The sequence below is a fragment of the Elephas maximus genome, chromosome 8 (genome assembly GCF_024166365.1).
Source record: "Elephas maximus indicus isolate mEleMax1 chromosome 8, mEleMax1 primary haplotype, whole genome shotgun sequence".
Lineage (NCBI taxonomy): Eukaryota > Metazoa > Chordata > Mammalia > Proboscidea > Elephantidae > Elephas > Elephas maximus.
The window spans coordinates 134,191,367-134,209,950 of NC_064826.1; the positions used below are offsets into that span (position 1 = coordinate 134,191,367).

Consider the following 18,584-nt stretch of genomic DNA (forward strand, 5'->3'; position numbering starts at 1 on the left):
TCTGACTTCTGTTGAAAAAGTGCCTTTGATTTTAAGAATTTATGTGATTAGGTTGTTCCCACCTGGATAACCCAGGATAATTTTCCATATTAAGGTCCTTAACCTTAATAACATCAGCAAAGTCCCTTTTGTCCATGTAAGGTAATATATTCACGGTTCTGGAAATTAGGACTTACACAACTTTGACACCATTCTGACTACCATATGCAAGACTGAAGATGTTCATGTTTCTAGGGAAAGTACTCTGCCAATGCAAATCCCCAATAATGTCAACAAATACATAATTAAATTTTATTTGGTTTTGGATGGAAGAGACACTCAAGTCTAAACCGAGAAAAGCATAACATGTAGGGATATAAGTAGAATAAGTGGGGCTTCTTGCAGCGGATGAGGTCAGTTCATTTGCTACACAACATGTGCGTATATGATACATTTCAACTGCCTGAACTTGAGCCAGTGTATTTTACAGTCATGTAAATATTTTTTTCTACAAAATGTATGCATATCCACTCAATCACACAAATGCTTTGTCTCTCTATATTCCACAAACCCATTAGTTATTTGTCCATGTGGAAAATACAGTTTCTGATCATGTGAACTACATATGTGCATAGGTCCATAACTACCACAGAACTTATTATAATCCATTACCTTTGGAATAAATTAGAATTCAATCCATTACAAATATAGAGATAATAGATTAAGCTCAAAAACCAAAACCAAACCCACTGCCATCAAGTCGATTCTGACTCATAACGACCTTATAGGACAGAGTAGAACTGCCCCATAGAGTTTCCAAGGAGCGCCTGGAGGATTCGAACTGCCAGCCTCTTGGCTAGCAGCCGTAGCACTTACCACTACGCCACCAGGGTTTCCAGGTTAAGCTCAGATTAATGATAAAGAAATAACAAAAGTTTTGTGGGACCAGGCAAAGATGTGGATATTGTCTATTAATATACTAAATAAATACTTACTTTATTTCTATTCTAGGCCACACACTAAGAAAGACATAAGAGATACAGGCACTGTCCCCAAGGATCACACAGTGTAATGAAGAAAAACATAACAAAGCCTTAGAGAAATAAATCTCAAATTACAACTAAGGTAAGTTCTATGATAGATAGGGAAATGGTATTAAGAAAACATCTAACAGGGGAAAGTGGACTAGGCTGGAGAAATCTAAGTAAAGGTAATCTCATGACTGGAGCAGGAAAATATAACACTACATCAGGAATAGAGAAATAGTGTTATGATCATAAGTGAGTTGAATATCCAGAAGGCATGAAGCATTGTTTGAATTCAAAAGTGTCCCCATAAGGAGTCTTAAAAAAAAAACAACAAATGAAAACAAAAATCATACAAACTCATTGCAGCTGAGTAGATTCTGACTCATAGCAACCCTATAAGACTGAGTAGAACTGCCCCATAGGGTTTCTAAGGAGCCACCAGTAGATTCAAACTGCCAACCTTCTGATTAGCAGATATAGCTCTTAACCACTGCACCACATGGTTAAGTCCTCAACAACTAATTGAAAGGCCGAATGTTTAAAGTCACCCAGAGGCCTCCAAAGAAAGGCCAGAGATCAGGTTCTGAAAGGCCACAGCCTTGAAAACTCTATGGACCCAGTTGTACTCTCCACACATGGAGTCATCAAGAGTCAGAACTAACTGGAAAATAATTGTTTTTTTGTTTGTTTTTCAACTAACATGATAAATACAAGGTTAGCATGTATCTGCCCAATTATAAATGGAACTACTGGTTTTTCCACTCCATCTACTGATAGACAGTGCCCATTAATAGCAATTTAAAGAGTTTTCATGGTAATTCTTACTTTAAATATCCAACATTATTTTCAGACTATGCAACCAAATTGTTCAGACGATTCTGCCAGTAATTGAAAGATCATGATATATGTGACATTAACCCTCCGAGTTTGAAGGGCAATGCCTACTCTTTAACAGTTTCTTTAATGCCATCTTCATACCCTTATTTCTCAGACTGTAGATGACGGGATTCATGGTGGGTGGCACCATAGTATAGAATACTGACACCAGCAAATCCAAGGGTGATGGAGATTCGGGTAAGGGTCGTAAATAGGCAAAAACACCAGAAAAGAGAAAGAGAGTCACAACAGTGAGGTGAGGCAAGCATGTGGAGAAAGCTCTAGACCTGCCTTCTCTGGATGGGATTCTCAGAATAGTGGAGAAGATGTGAATGTAAGAGATATCAATAAACACAAAACAGCCAAAATCTAACACCAGGCTGAGCCCAATGACTACTAATTCCACAGTATTATAAGAACAGGCGAGGGAGAGCAGTTGTGGAACATCACAGAACTGATGAACTTCAGGAGACCCACACACAGGTATGGAGAAGGTAGAAGCTGTGTGCAGAATTGCATTGAGAACTCCACTGACCCATGAGGAAGCTGCCATCTGCACACAGGCTCCATGGCTCATGAGGACTTCATACCTCAGTGGGTGGCAGATGGCAACGTAGCGGTCATAGGACATCACTGTGAGTAGAGATACTTCTGTAGTGGCTGAGAGGATGAAGAAAAATACCTGTGAAACACAACCAAGGAATGAGATGATGTTGAGATGAGCCAGAGAGTTTGCGATGGATTTGGGAACAGTGATGGAAATGAGGCAGAGATCCAGAAAGGACAAGTTCTTCAGGAAGAAATACATAGGGATGTGGAGCCAATGATCCTTGCTTGTGAGGGTGATGATGAGAACATTCCCAGTACAGCTGCCAGGTATATCAGCAAAAACAACACAGCATGTAAGATCTGGATCTCCTGAACATCAGAAAACCCCGTTAGGAAGAACATGGGCACAGAGGTGAAGTTGTTCATTTCTCTGGGTGTTTAATCAATGACTCTAAAAAAATAAAATGAACAACTTGTAATTTAGTCAAGGGAGTTTACTCTTCTACTTTCTCAGGTTCACTTTCTCCCAATCACATGTGCAGGTATTCCATGCCATAGAAGAGTAACACCACCAAGTCTTCAGGAGGTAATTTAACACAAATAATTGCATTAAATGTATAACTGAAAATGGTTATCAATCAAGTCCAAATCATCCACTGTGTCATTTTATGTTGATTAAGGCCCATATTCCACATCTGACTCAAATAGAATTTCATATGCCTTATATTGAAATATGTAGTGGGAAAAGACACAAATTTTGGACCCTGAGTACAAATTTCAGATTAGTTGTTTACAAGCTTTGTAATCATGGGTACATTTATGAGTATCATTTTATTCAACCTACAGAGTGAGCTTATCATTGGGTAATTATTTTAATTCAATTAAATAATGCATATACAAATTATCACCACAATTATTGATTGGATAAGAAGACACTTAACCAATACCATTTCCTCTACTCATTCCCTCTCCCTTCTTTGTGCCAGTGTCAGGAAAAATTGTGAAAACTTCTGAAATAGGGAAAACACTGAGTTTCCTGTCTAGGACAGTGGATTATCTTTGTATTTTATTGTCTTTGAGCTATCCTACAATTGGGAAAGTTGTATAAAACTGTTAATAATGCAAATTATTGTCCTTAGAAATACAAATTAGTTTTGTTTTAGTGGAGAGTAATTGATATTTTCTCTGTAGATAGACCTGTTTTGCATCTACTTGTTATTTTTTTCAACCTTGCTTGTTTGACCTTTTATACATGAAATTTTCATTTTGATGCTGAATCAGTTGAATATCTAATTCTCTCAATCATTAATGAATTAAGTAAAATATTTGGCAAGTACTTGTTTTATATATGTATGTCAATTATATTTTATGTTCTTTAAAAAAAGTTGTCTTTATGATCTGAGATAGCAACCACTGACACTTAGAGTCAAACCTTATGAAAGGATTTGAGATATCTTAGATCGAAACATTTGGGCAATTTATTAGGGACATGGACAACAGAAAACTACCCTCTATTCTCTATCATTTTATGTTTTATCAAAACCTGTCCCCAAATTTACTGATCACTTCAAAGTAGAACTGAAGTATTTGAATTGTGCAGAAAAATTACTCAAATTCATTTCACATGTCTTAGAAGTGTTTGTCTTCTAGGCCGATTCCACAATATTGCTGCTGCTGGCTTCTGTGAGCTTGTTCAGTGAATCAGGTGTTTTCAGCCAAATCTCCTGCTTAATTACCCAGGACAATAGAATTTCTTGGAGTCATTTATTAACTCTCGTTATTCATTGCTGCTTGGTCAGTTTTCCTTTTCACCTTGCTATTCTCCTAGCACATTCTTCCCAGCTGTCCTTAGCTCTCACCACTCTTCCCATTCTCTCCTTCCTCAGTGGGTTACTCCATCATCTCCGAGGCTACGAATAGTAAAGATTTACTTTGTTTCTCCACCAATATACACTCTTTTTCTCTTATTTTTATCTTCCTTTCCACTTGTCTTAGAAGAGCTGTTCCTTCCTTTATACGTTCATAGTGCTGTGCTGTACAATGGAATCTACACTAATGTCTTAGTATAACTGTTTAATTGATACATTCATAAGTGACATTCAGGGGAGGTAACCTGTGCAGAATCCCACTATGAGGCCATGCCAAGTATATCCATAATTTTGCCCAGTATTTTGGATTCTTAATCTAATCTATTCAATGAATGCACGTTTGCTTTTCTCAAACCATACAACTGATGGGGCCCTGGTGGTGCAGAGATTAAGCGTTTGGCTGATAACCACAAGGTAGACAGTATGAATCTACCAGCCACTCCTTGGAAACCCTATGGAGCAGTTCCACTCTGTCCTATAGGGTCACTATGAGTAGGAACTGACTTAATGGCAAACAGTTTATTTGTTTGTTTTTAATACCATTGATACGGAAGTTAAGCCTTTTGTCTTGATCATGATATAATTTATCCACCCGAGGGTTTGCTATCTCACTTTTTCCTTTCCCTCCTGCATTTTGAATACCATTATGCAAATAAATACTTAAAAGCTCAGCAAAAATGTTGATGTTATTTGTAAGGGGCACTATGAGTTAGAATCGCCTCGACAACAACAGGTTTGGTTTTGGTTTTAGAACCTATAGAAGCAGTAGTCAAGGAATCAAACGACAAATTGCATTAGGCAAATTTGCAGAAAAAGATCTCTTTAAAGTGTTAAAAAAAAAAAAAAAAAGGAAAAAAAGATGTCACTTTGAGGACTAAGGTGAGCCTGACCCAAGCCATGGCATTTTTCAGTCGCCTCATATGCATACAACAGCTGGACAAGGAATAAGGAAGACCTAAGAAGAACTGATGCATTTGAATCATGGTGTTGGTGAGGAATACTGAATATATCATGATCTGCCAGAAGAATGAACAAATCCTTGTTGGAAGAAGTACAGCCAGCATGTCCTTAGAAGCAAGGATGGCGAGACTTCATCTCATGTACTTTGGACATGTTATCAGGAGGAACGAGTCCCTAGAGAAGGACATCATGTTTGGTAAAGTAGAGGGTCAGCAAAAAAGTAGAAATCTCAGCAAGATGAATTAACACAGTGGCTGCAATAATGGGCTCAAGTGTAACAATTCTGAGGGTGTTGCAGGACTGTGCAGTGTTTCATTCTGTTGTACATAGGGTGGTTATGAGTCAGAACCAACTTGATGGCACCTAACAACAACAATAACAACAATTTCTTCTATGGAAGAAATACTGGAAGTAGGTATTCTACTAGGTAGCATTATACACTGTCACAAAATAACAAATGCAGAGCAATGAAGTGTGTGATGTGGAATATATTAAGTCTTTTGAAAATAAGTGGCATCTAACCCTTCAAAGTCAATTCTGCATAACGTTGTTCCCCCAAAATAATTTCTCCCACCATATACTTCATACTTCCTGAAAACTGTTTCATATCTGTTACCTCCTTCTAATTCACCTGTTTCCTCCATAAACCCACTGATAACTTATGTCGTAAAAGCAGTCAAGCAGCCAACAAACAAAAAACAAAATGAAGTCTGTAAATGACCTTCTGTTTTCCAAAATCAATGTGATCCCTTCATACATTCATTTTGTCTATGCACTTACCTCAGGATTTACAACAAATAACTTTATACTTCTTACCAAGATTGTCTCTTCTCAGCATCCAGTTCCCTAGACCAGTGACCCCGGCTCCACAAGAGCAGCATCACTTAGGAACTTGTTATAAAGGCAAATTTTCTTGACTCAATGTACCCTAGACATGCTGAATCAGAAACTGTGGGATGGGGTCCAGTGAGATGTGCTTTAATTGTATTGAGTAATTAAAACATTAATTCAAATTAGTATTTTTTAGATAAGATGAAACAAAATAAAGATAAAAGATGAGTACGAATGATTTTGATGTTCCCTAGAGTTTGAGAGCCGTGCCTTAAGCGTATTTGGATCGCATCTAGCCATTAATAAAATGTCTTTGTGTTTTTCACTGCCCAATTTTCATGTTGCTTTTCTCTTAAAACTAGGTCCCCCCTCCAGAAAAAAAAAGTCTTTTACTTTTCTTTGGCTCTGTCTCTAAAGTCTCCTTTGGCTGTATCATCACTCAGCCAAAATTAGTTCTCAGCAACAATCTCTACTTGTCTTTGGAGATCCAGTTGTTTGTCTCAAAATTATAATTGTCAAAGAGGAAAATTAGAAACAGACATCTTCCTTTGATTTTACAATTTTTTCCTACCCAGAAAACCAAATATTAACCATAAAAATTCCTGACCCCAAATTAATCTTGCCGGGTGCTTCTGTCATCCCCATTTTTTTTTTTCCTGTTCAAAGCCAGTTTTATTTAATTTAAATTTCAAAAGGTGTAATGGTTGCAGGTGTGTGGAGGGACAGAGACCACCTTGTGACCTGATATCAGTTGATTGCAGTAAAAGGGGGGAGGGCAACTTACAATCTATCATGTTAGGATTAGACAATGGTTCATCTTCTATTTGTCTCCCTCCTCTTCTACTTATAAGCTTCATTGTAACTAGCCTACGCCTCACCATTTGCTTTTTTTTTTTTTTTCGGAATCACAGTGGTTTTCTTATATGCATATAGAATAACTACTCAGAATAAACCTTATGTTTCAATTTTGTTAAGTTTTGATTATTTTTAACAATGCTCTGAATTTACATTTTAATTGCTTAACAAGTAATACATGCTTTCCTAAAGAAAAATTATAATAAACATGTAAGATGCTGTCTGTTGGGACAAATGAGGGTGTACAATATATGCTTCAGGAGAGATGAGGTAATTAGGGTATATTTCATATAAAAAATATGGGATATAAAATAATTAACACTTGAAAAATGGGAAATATTTGGGAACGAAAAAGTGGAGAGAATATCTTTTAATCCAGGCAACATGGTGTGAACAAAGCAGAACCTCGGCAGCCTGAAGGGTGTGTAGGTAGAACACTCTGTAGAACAAGGGTCCCTAAATTGGTCTAGGGTAAGAGAGAGAGGAGAGTTGAGGGGATGGATAATAGGTTCATATCTAAAAACAGAATAATAAAGGTAGAATTTTCTAGAAGGTAACTGCTCCTCATATTTAGTAACCTTTGCAAGGAAGACATTTTTAAGGTAGAGAGACAAGTCAGGGTAGTATCCTGATAGCATAGGTATGAGTTATTAAAAGATGGCCTGGAATAAGTAGTCACAATAAGATTGAAAGGGAAAGAAAAGACACAAAATAATTTAAACAAGATAAAGGGAATGAATGAAAAGTTTCAACATGTTATCGATTGAATGCAAGTGAAATGAAGGTTAAAATAAAATTTTAGATATAGAGGTGTGGCTGTAAATTTTTCCATCTTGGCTACAAAATTGGGAGGGAGGGAGAATATGCTGCTCTGTGCTGGCCTTGCTTCCCTGCCCCTTTCCCACAGTGAAACACTTTGTCCTAGCCTACCTGTGCCCTGTTCCCCAGCCTAACAGCAAACCCTTCTGCTTATTAGAGCACAAGAGATGACAGCAAGACAGCACTGAGCAACAATCTATTTATTGGTGCCACAACCATACTCTCACTGGCAGCCAAATGCAGGAGGTGGTCTTGTTGCACGAGAGTGTTCTTACCTCAGGGAAGATGGACAACCCATTTTACTTCTTATTTTTCTTTAATTATGAAATAAAACAATCTAACAAGGAAAAATCTCCACTGGTTTTAAGAACGTTCTTGCCTCACTCATCGGCTGTCAGCTCCCTGCAGCCCACTTGCCTGTGGAAGATCTCTCGCCGTGGGGAACTGCCCCTTGCGTTTGTCTGCCAATGCAAGGTGAGGGGGTGACACCAATAAGTAGATTGTTGTTCCATGCTATCTTGTGGTCATATCTTTTTTTTTGATCATGAATTCCCTGGAACTCAACACAGACCCCAATCTGTATATTTTGAAACAATGGCAAAATACTTAACTGTCTTTGACCCAATTCAAGGAAGAGTTTACTAGTATACAGATTCAGATAAATCAGCTAGAGCAAATCATTATCAGAATAAAATTAAAGATTCTTATATTTTGAGAAGCCTCTTAAAATTTCTCTAGGCCCACAAATAATTTTGCATGTGAACAGTCCCCTTCCTGCTTTTTAAATAACCCAGAGTCTAGGTACCAGGGTCATGGTGAGGATGTGTCTTATAGTTGACTAGGATCCCACTCCCCAACTCTAATTCTTCAAAGTATAGCAGCCGATTGTTTTGTTTTCTTAAGAATAAGGGGATCTGAGGAAGCCCCTTATTTTTATTTTGGAATGCTGGTAGAAGTCAGGGATGATTCACAGTTTGAGAAACACACTATTGGGAAACTGAGATCCTGACCACTCACCCTGCAATATTTAATCTCTCCATGCAGTGTTTAATATAACTTACATCTGTGCTCAAAGCAACCCATTACATGCCCGTTACACTGAAGGCTTGGACCTGTAAAGCGTTTAAGGGATTAGCCCCACTTCACACAATGGTGGAGCTGGAATTTGAACACAAGTGGCCTCACTCCAAACCCCTGGCTTCTAGTTGCTGTGCTAGAATGTTTGACACTACGTTGTGGACTCAGACACACTCGGCTGTATCCCAGTTTGTCGTCATAAAACAGCTTTTGCAAAAATGACTCTTTAACCTTTCTCTTCAGCACGGTGCTTCTCTTTATTTAAAATAAACCTCATATCTTAATTCTTCCTATTGCTGAAAGGTGACTGAGTTTATTTCAACTCATAGCAAACACATGTGACAGAGTAGAACTCTCCCTGAGGATTTTTTAGGCTGTAATGGTTTTGGGAACAGATTGCCAGGTCTTTCTTCCACGGAGCCACTAGGTGGGTTCGAACCACCAATCTTTCCATTAGTAGCCCAGGGCTTAACCACTGGGCACAGGATACACAAAAGTTCAACAGCTGGTAAAGGGCTAGTTTTGTGGGGTCCCCTCCTATCTCTTCTCATGAACTTCCAGGGGATGACACTAACGGCTAATATTCAACACATTCTTACTTTGTCCACCTACTCATATCATTTTGGAGCCTCACAGCTGACCTGTTATCCACACTTTAAAAATGAGAAAATGTATACAAAAGTGAAGACATTTGATTAGGGTTGAAAAAGGGATGTAGAAGGAAGAAACAGACAAGGACTGTCTGACCTTACCCAGGTTCCTCCAGTCAAAGTACATGATCTTATATACAGTCTTACCTGGGCAGAGTAGACTAAACCATGGATTTCTGGCCTATGCCTCCTCCTTATTTTAATGACTTCTCCTTGAGTTAAGAACATACCCTGGGAATAGAACCAAATTAACCACCACACTGTCCTCAGAAGGAAAGGGGTGTTACAGGAGTTAACTCATTTATCCCCAGAGCTGCAAGGAAATCTCAAAAGACACAGATTATTCTAGCTTTTTACCTGGGACCAGCATTCCTTAACATTGTGATAATAAAAAGTATAACACCTCATTCTTTCGATGTGAATATATTTGTCAGTAAACCTGAGCAAGCTTTAAAAGTGCACTAGCTGTTAGTCTTAATTTTTACGTGAGACATCTTTTCATATGTTTTTCTATTTATATTGATTTTATTGCTTTCTTTAAACTTCCTGTGTGTTAGGAAATTTAGGTCCTGTCACTGCCATACTTCTTAGGTGTGGAAAAGTTAGGTTTTTTATTTTATCTGTGCTGATATTTTGCCCACAGGTTTCATTTAATCGAGTCAAATATGCTAGCCCTTTTCTTTAATGCTCTGGCTTTGGAAGCTTGCTTGAAAATGTGTTTCCTTTCCTTCTATGATTTGGGTTGTAGTATATTAAAAAAAAAAAAAAACAAGATACAATTTCCTATTTTTTAAGCACCACTTTTTTTTTTTTTTAACATCACTCAGTGGTATTTTAACTTATTTTTCAAAGGAATGTTATATAGTTCTTCTTAGGTGCTAATATAAGTGATTGAAATAATTTATTCTCCTATTTTGGATCTATTATAATTCACAGATATTAACAGTCTAATTATACATAAAACAAGTCATTTATTTATGTAACTTTTCTAACAGCCACTTATTGAATTACCTTATTATATCAATATGCTATTTTTAGGTTTTCCAGATATACAATGATAATCATCTAAGAATAAAGATAATTTTGCCCTTCCAATTTTCGAAACGGGTATTTATTTCACATATCTACCTTTACTGACAAACACAAAATAATATTGACTAACAAGTGTATTTTCCTTATTTCTGTCATTATAGGAAATATCTGTCATGCAAACTTAACAATAAAAAAAAAAACAATAAACCTACTGCTAAATTATTATTAAGAATCAGTGTTGACTTTAGTGATGGCATAGTTTTCTGTAATTAATGGTGAATGTATTAATAGATTTCTAATTACTAAAGCCTATTTAATCCCTGAAAATAACCAACTTTTGTGCTGTATTTTTTAACCTGTTTTTGAATAATGGTTAATATTCCCTTAGTTATACACATTTCCTTGGTTTCCAGAAACATAATGGGCAGTTGTGTAGCTTTTTTTTTCTTAGTATGTATTGTTAAAAATCAAAATGATCGACAGTATCTTGTTAATATCTCCCAGTTTCTGTCCCTCAAAGTACTGATACATAACATGCATGGGTCATGAAAACACTATGCTCGCTGAAAAATGCCGCTCACAGAAAGCCAGATAATTCCATTTTAATGAAATGTGTATAATAGGCAAGTCCGTACAGATAAAAACCAGATTGGTGCCTACTAGGAGCAAGGAGGATGGAAAAATGGGGAGTGACCGATTAATGGGCACAGGGTATTTTTAAGAAGTGATGAAAATGTTCCACAATGAGATAGTGGTGATGGTTACACAATTCTCTGAAAATGTTAAGACACTCTAAATTGTTCACTGTAAAGGGTAAATTGTGTAGTATGTGAATTATATCACAATAAAATACGCTATATTTTTTAAAAAATTAGCACCATCTACTATGTCTTACACATAATTTCAGACTGTTTTAATGCACAGATCAATGCAACTCTCTATATAATTAAGGGTATATCTGTAAAAATCCAGCTATATACAACCCCTCCTTTTTTTTAGTACAAAATTCTCTTTCAGGCATGTGTCCTGATTTGTTTAATCTGTGTCCTACTGATGAACAATTATTAGTGGTGGCGCAGTGGTTAAGAGCTTGACTGCTACCTGAAAGGTGGCAGTTTGAATCCACCAGCTGCTGCTTGGAAGCTCTGTGGGGCGGTTAGTTCTACTCTCTCCATTGTAGGGTCACTGTGAGTCAGAATCCTTGGCTTCGTGGCAAGGGGTTTGTTTGGCGATCAACCGATGAACACTTACGTTGTTATTTCTACTGCCATTACTTTTTTCTTTTTTTTACAAATAACGTTGGAAAGAACATGTGTGCATAGATGTGTTACACAGTCCTGAGTTTGATTGTTGCTAAGTCCTGTCCAGTCAGTTTTGACTGATAGTGACCCTAAGTTTACAAATAAGATAAACTACTTTAGTACCTATTACTGAGTTAAGAGACAAGAGTTGCTGAAAGGTGCAAATGGTTAAAATACTCAGCTGCTAACTGAAATGTTGGAGGTTCAAATCCACCCAGAGTTGTCTTGAAAGAACAGCCTGAAGATGTTTCTGGAAAACACATTAAAGACTGTATGGAGCACAGTTCTACCCTGACACACATGCGGTGTCCATGGGTTGGAATCGACCCCATGGCAATTAATTACTGGTAAGAGACAAGAACATTTTGAAGTGTGTTGATACATTGCCTTATCTAAACACATTTTCCATTTCCATTTGTCCATATGACATAAAGCTGTGCGATTAACTCTGCAGTCTTCTTCTATATAATCTTTTCTGATATAATCTGTACATTTCTTTTTTTTTACCCTTTATTTTTATTTATTTACTTATTTAATTAATTTTTATTAAGCTTCAAGTGAACATTTACCATTCCAATCAGTCTGTCACATGTAGGTTTACATACATCTCACTCCCTTCTCCCACTTGCTCTCCCCCTATTGAGTCAGCCCTTTCAGTCTCTCGTTTCGTGCCAATTTTGCCATCTTGCCTCTCTCTCTATCTTCCCATCCCCCCTCCAGTCAAGAGTTGCCAACACACTCTCCAGTGTCCACCTGATTTAATTAGCTCACTCTTCATCAGCATCTCTCTCCCCCCCACTGACCAGTCCTTTTCATGCCTGATGATTTGTCTTCGGGGATGGTTCCTGTCCTGTGCCATCAGAAGTTCTGGGGAGCATTGTCTCTGGGATTCCTCTAGTCGCAGTCATACCATTAGGTATGGTCTTTTTATGAGAATTTGGGGTCTGTATCCCATTGGTCTCCTGCTCCCTCAGGAGTTGTCTGTTGTGCTCCCTGATAGGGCAGACATCAATTGTGGCCAGGCACCAACTACTTCTTCTGATCTCAGGATAATGTAGGTCTCTGGTTCATGTGGCCCTTTCTGTCTCTTGGGTTCTTAGTTGTCATGTGACCTTGGTGTTCTTCCTTTGCCTCTGCTCCAGGTGGGTTGAGACCAATTGATGTATCTTAGATGGCCGCTTGTTGGCATTTAGGACCCCAGGCTCCACAATTCAAAGTGGGATGCAGAATGTTTTCATAATAGAATTATTTTGCCCATTGACTTAGAAGTCCCCTCAAACCAAGTTCCCCAGACCCCAGCCCCTGCTCCGCTGACCTTTGAAGCTTTCAGTTTATCCCGGAAACCTCTTTGCTTTTAGTCCAGTCCAATTAGGCTGACCTTCCTTGTAGTGAGGGTTGTCTTTCCCTTCACCCAAAGCAGTTCTTATCTACAGATTGATTAATAAAAAGCCCTCTCCCTCCCCCCTTTGTAACCACAAAAGTATGTGTTCTTCTCCGTTTTTTCTATTTCTCAAGATCTTATAATAGTGGTCTTATACAATATTTGTCCTTTTGCCTCTGACTCATTTTGCTCAGCATAATGTCTTCCAGATTCCTCCATGTTATGAAATGTTTCAGAGATTCCTCACTGTTCTTTATCGATGCGTAGTATTTCATTGTGTGAATATACCACAATTTATTTACCCATTCATCCGTTGATGGACATCTTGGTTGCTTCCAGCTTTTTGCTATTGTAAACAGCGCTGCAATAAACATGGGTGTGCATGTATCTGTTTGTGTGAAGGCTCTTGTATCTCTAGGGTATATTCCGAGGAGTGGGATTTCTGGGTTGTATGGTAGTTCTATTTCTAACTGTTTAAGATAACGCCAGATGGATTTCCAAAGTGGTTGTACCATTTTACAATCCCACCAGCAGTGTATGAGAGTTCTAATCTCTCTGCAGCCTCTCCAACATTTATTATTTTGTGTTTTTTGGATTAATGCCAGTCTAGTTGGTGTGAGATGGAATCTCATCGTAGTTTTAATGGCTAATGATCGGGAGCATTTTCTCATGTATCTGTTGGCTGCCTGAATATCTTCTTTAGTGAAATGTGTGTTCATATCCTTTGACCACTTCTTGATTGGGTTGTTTATCTTTTCGTGGTTGAGTTTTGACAGAATCATATAGAGTTTAGAGATCCGGCGCTGGTCGGAGATGTCATAGCTGAAAATTCTTTCCCAGTCTGTAGGTGGTCTTTTTACTCTTTTGGTGAAGTCTTTAGATGAGCATAGGTGTTTGATTTTTAGGAGCTCCCAGTTATCTGGTTTCTCTTCATCATTTTTGGTAATGTTTTGTATTCTGTTTATGCCCTGTATTAGGGCTCCTAGGGTTGATCCTATTTTTTCTTCCATGATCTTTATCGTTTTAGTCTTTATGTTTAGGTGTTTGATCCACTTGGAGTTAGTTTTTGTGCATGGTGTGAGGTATGGGTCCTGTTTCATTCTTTTGCAAATGGATATCCAGTTATGCCAGCACCATTTGTTAAAAAGTCTATCATTTCCCCAATTGACGGACACTGGTCCTTTGTCAAGTATCAGCTGCTCATATGTGGATGGATTTATATCTGGGTTCTCAATTCTGTTCCATTGGTCTATGTGCCTGTTGTTGTACCAATAACAGGTTGTTTTGACTACTGTGGCTGTATAATAGGTTCTGAAATCAGGTAGAGTGAGGCCTCCCACTTTCTTCTCCTTTTTCAGTAATGCTTTGCTTATCCGGGGGTTCTTTCCCTTCCATATGAAATTGGTGATTTGTTTCTCTATCCCCTTAAAATATGACATTGGTAATTGGATTGGAAGTGCATTATATGTATAGATGGCTTTTGGTAGAATAGCCATTTTTACTATGTTAAGTCTTCCTATCCATGAGCAGGGTATGTTCTTCCACTTAAGTATGTCCTTTTGAATTTCTTGTAGCAGAGTTTTATAGTTTTCTTTGTATAGGTCTTTTACATCCTTGGTAAGATATATTCCTAAGTATTTTATCTTCTTGGTAGCTACTGTGAATGGTATTGATTTGGTTATTTCCTCTTCGGTGTTCTTTTTGTTGATGTAGAGGAATCCAAGTGATTTTTGTATGTTTATTTTATAACCTGAGACTCTTCCAAACTCTTCTATTAGTTTCAGTAGTTTTCTGGAGGATTCCTTAGGGTTTTCTGTGTATAAGATCATGTCATCTGCAAATAGTGATAGCTTTACTTCCTCCTTACCAATCTGGATACCCTTTATTTCTTTGTCTAGCCTAATTGCCCTGGCTAGGACTTCAAGTATGATGTTGAATAAGAGCGGTGATAAAGGGCATCCTTGTCTGGTTCCCGTTCTCAAGGGAAATGCTTTCAGGTTCTCTCCATTTAGAGTGATATTGGCTGTTGGCTTTGCATAGATGCCCTTTATTATGTTGAGGAATTTTCCTTCAATTCCTATTTTGGTAAGAGTTTTTATCATAAATGGGTGTTGGACTTTGTCAAATGCCTTTTCTGCATCAATTGATAAGATCATGTGGTTTTTGTCTTTTGTTTTATTTATGTGATGGATTACATTAATGGTTTTTCTGATATTAAACCAGCCTTGCATACCTGGTATAAATCCCACTTGATCAGGGTGAATTATTTTTTTGATGTGTTGTTGGATTCTATTGGCTAGAATTTTGTTGAGGATTTTTGCATCTATGTTCATGGGGGATATAGGTCTAAAATTTTCTTTTTTTGTAATGTCTTTACCTGGTTTTGGGATCAGGGAGATGGTAGCTTCATAGAATGAGTTGGGTAGTATTCCGTCTTTTTCTATGCTTTGAAATACCTCCAGTAGTAATGGTGTTAAGTCTTCTCTGAAGGTTTGGTAGAACTCTGCAGTGAAGCCGTCTGGGCTAGGACTTTTTTTTGTTGGAAGTTTTTTGATTACCGTTTCAATCTCTTTTTTTGTTATGGGTCTATTTAGTTGTTCTACTTCTGAATATGTTAGTTTAGGTAGGTAGTATTTTTCCAAGAATTTATCCATTTCTTCTAGGTTTTCAAATTTGTTAGAGTACAATTTTACGTAGTAATCTGAAATGATTCTTTTAATTTCATTTGGCTCTGTTGTGATGTGGTCCTTTTCATTTCTTATTCGGGTTATTTGTTTCCTTTCCTGTTTTTCTTTAGTCAGTCTAGGCAATGGTTTATCAATTTTGTTAATTTTTTCTAAGAACCAGCTTTTGGCTTTGTTAATTCTTTCGATTGTTTTTCTCTTCTCTAATTCATTTAGTTCAGCTGTAATTTTTATTATTTGTTTTCTTCTGGTGCCTTCCTCTGGGTTCTTATGTTGCTCACTTTCTATTTGTTCAAGTTGTCGGGACAGTTCTCTGATTTTGGCTCTTTCTTCTTTTTGTATGTGTGCATTTATCGATATAAATTGGCCTCTGAGCACTGCTTTTGCTGTGTCCCAGAGGTTTTGATAGGAAGTATTTTCATTCTCGTTGCTTTCTGTGAATTTCCTTATTCCCTCCTTGATGTCTTCTATAACCCAGTCTTTTTTCAGGACGGTATTGTTCATTTTCCAAGTATTTGATTTCTTTTCCCTAGTTTTTCTGTTATTGATTTCTAGTTTTATTGCCTTGTGGTCTGAGAAGATGCTTTGTAATATTTCGATGTTTTGGATTCTGCAAAGATTTGTTTTATGACCTAATATGTGGTCTATTCTAGAGGATGGTCCATGTGCACTAGAAAAAAAAGTATATTTTGCAGCAGTTGGGTGGAGAGTTCTGTATAAGTCAATGAGGTCAAGTTGGTTGATTGTTGTAAGTAGGTCTTCCGTGTCTCTATTGAGCTTCTTCCTGGATGTCCTGTCCTTCTCCGAAAGTGGTGTGTTGAAGTCTCCTACTATAAATGTGGAGGTGTCTATCTCACTTTTCAATTCTGTTAAAATTTGATTTATGTATCTTGCAGCCCTGTCATTGTGTGCATAAATATTTAATATGGTTATGTCTTCCTGATCAATTGTCCCTTTTATCATTATATAGTGTCCTTCTTTATCCTTTGTGGCAGATTTAAGTCTAAAGTCTATTTTGTCAGAAATTAATATTGCTACTCCTCTTCTTTTTTGCTTATTGTTTGCTTGATATATTTTTTCCATCCTTTGAGTTTTAGTTTGTTTGTGTCTCTAAGTCTAAGGTGTGTCTCTTGTAGGCAGCATATAGATGGATCGTGTTTGTTTATCCAGTCCGTGACTCTCTGTCTCTTTATTGGTGCATTTAGTCCATTTATATTCAGCGTAATTATAGATAAATAAGTTTTTAGTGCTGTCATTTTGATGCCTTTTCATGTGTGTTGTTGGCCATTTCATTTTTCCACATGCTTTTTTGTGCTGAGACGTTTTTCTTAGTAGCTTGTGAGATCCTCATTTTCATAATGTTTAACTTTATGTTTGTTGAGTCATTACGTTTTTCTCGTCTTTTTTCTTGAGTTATGAAATTGATATTCCTTTTTGTGGTTATCTTATTATTTACCCCTATTTCTCTAAGTGAAAACCTAACTTGTATCGTTCTATATCGCCTTGTATCACTCTCCATCTGGCAGTTCAATGCCTCCTATATTTAGTCCCTCTTTTTGATTATTGTGATCGTTTATCTATTGATTTCCATGATTTCCTGTTATGTGAATTATTTTGTTTATGTATTTATTTTTTAGGATTAATCTTAATTTGTTTGTTTTTGTGCTTTCCCTATTTGAGTTGCGTTGATATCAGGACATTCTGTTTTGTGACCTTGTATTGTGCTGGTACCTGATATTATTGGTCATCAGGCCAATCTCCTTTAGCATTTCTTGCAGTCTTGGTTTAGTTTTTGCAAATTCTCTAAACTTGTGTTTATCTGTAAATATCTTAATTTCTCCTTCATATTTCAGAGAGAGTTTTGCTGGATATATGATCCTTGGTTGGCAGTTTTTCTCGTTCAGTGCTCTGTATATGTCGTCCCATTCCCTTCTTGCCTGCTTGGTTTCTGCTGAGTAGTCTGAACTTATTCTTATTGATTCTCCCTTGAAGGAAACCTTTCTTTTCTCCCTGGCTGCTTTTAAAATTTTCTGTTTGTCTTTGGTTTTGGCAAGTTTGATGATAATATGTCTTGGTGTTTTTCTTTTTGGATCAATCTTAAATGGGGTTCGATGAGCATCTTGGATAGATATCCTTTCGTCTTTCATGATGTCAGGGAATTTTTGTGTCAGGAGTTCTTCAACTATTTTCTCTGTGTTTTCTGTCCCCCCTCCCTGTTCTGGGACTCCAATCACCCGCAGGTTATCCTTCTTGATAGAGTCCCACATGATTCTTAGGGTTTCTTCATTTTTTTTAATTCTTTTATCTGATTTTTTTCAGCTATGTTGGTGTTGATTCCCTGGTCCTCCAGAAGACCCAGTCTACATTCTAATTGCTCGAGTCTGCTCCTCTGACTTTCTATTGCGTTGTCTAATTCTGTAATTTCATTGTTAATCTTTTGGATTTCTACATGCTGTCTCTCTATGAATTCTTGCAACTTATTAATTTTTCCACTATGTCCTTGAATAATCTTTTTGAGTTCTTCAACAGTTTTATCAGTGTGTTCCTTGGCTTTTTCTGCAGTTATCCTAATTTCATTTGTTATATCTTTAAGCATTCTGTAAATCAGTTTTTTATATTCTGTATCTGATAATTCCAGGATTGTATCTTCATTTGGGAAAGATTTTGAGTCTTTTGTTTGGGGGGTTGGAGAAG

General features: G+C 37.2%; 1 pseudogene; it reads right to left on the bottom strand.

The window, feature by feature from the left end:
* Positions 1 to 1,920: 1,920 nt before the first annotated feature.
* LOC126081624 (olfactory receptor 14A16-like) lies at positions 1,921 to 2,858 on the bottom strand (annotated as a pseudogene).
* Positions 2,859 to 18,584: the final 15,726 nt, after the last annotated feature.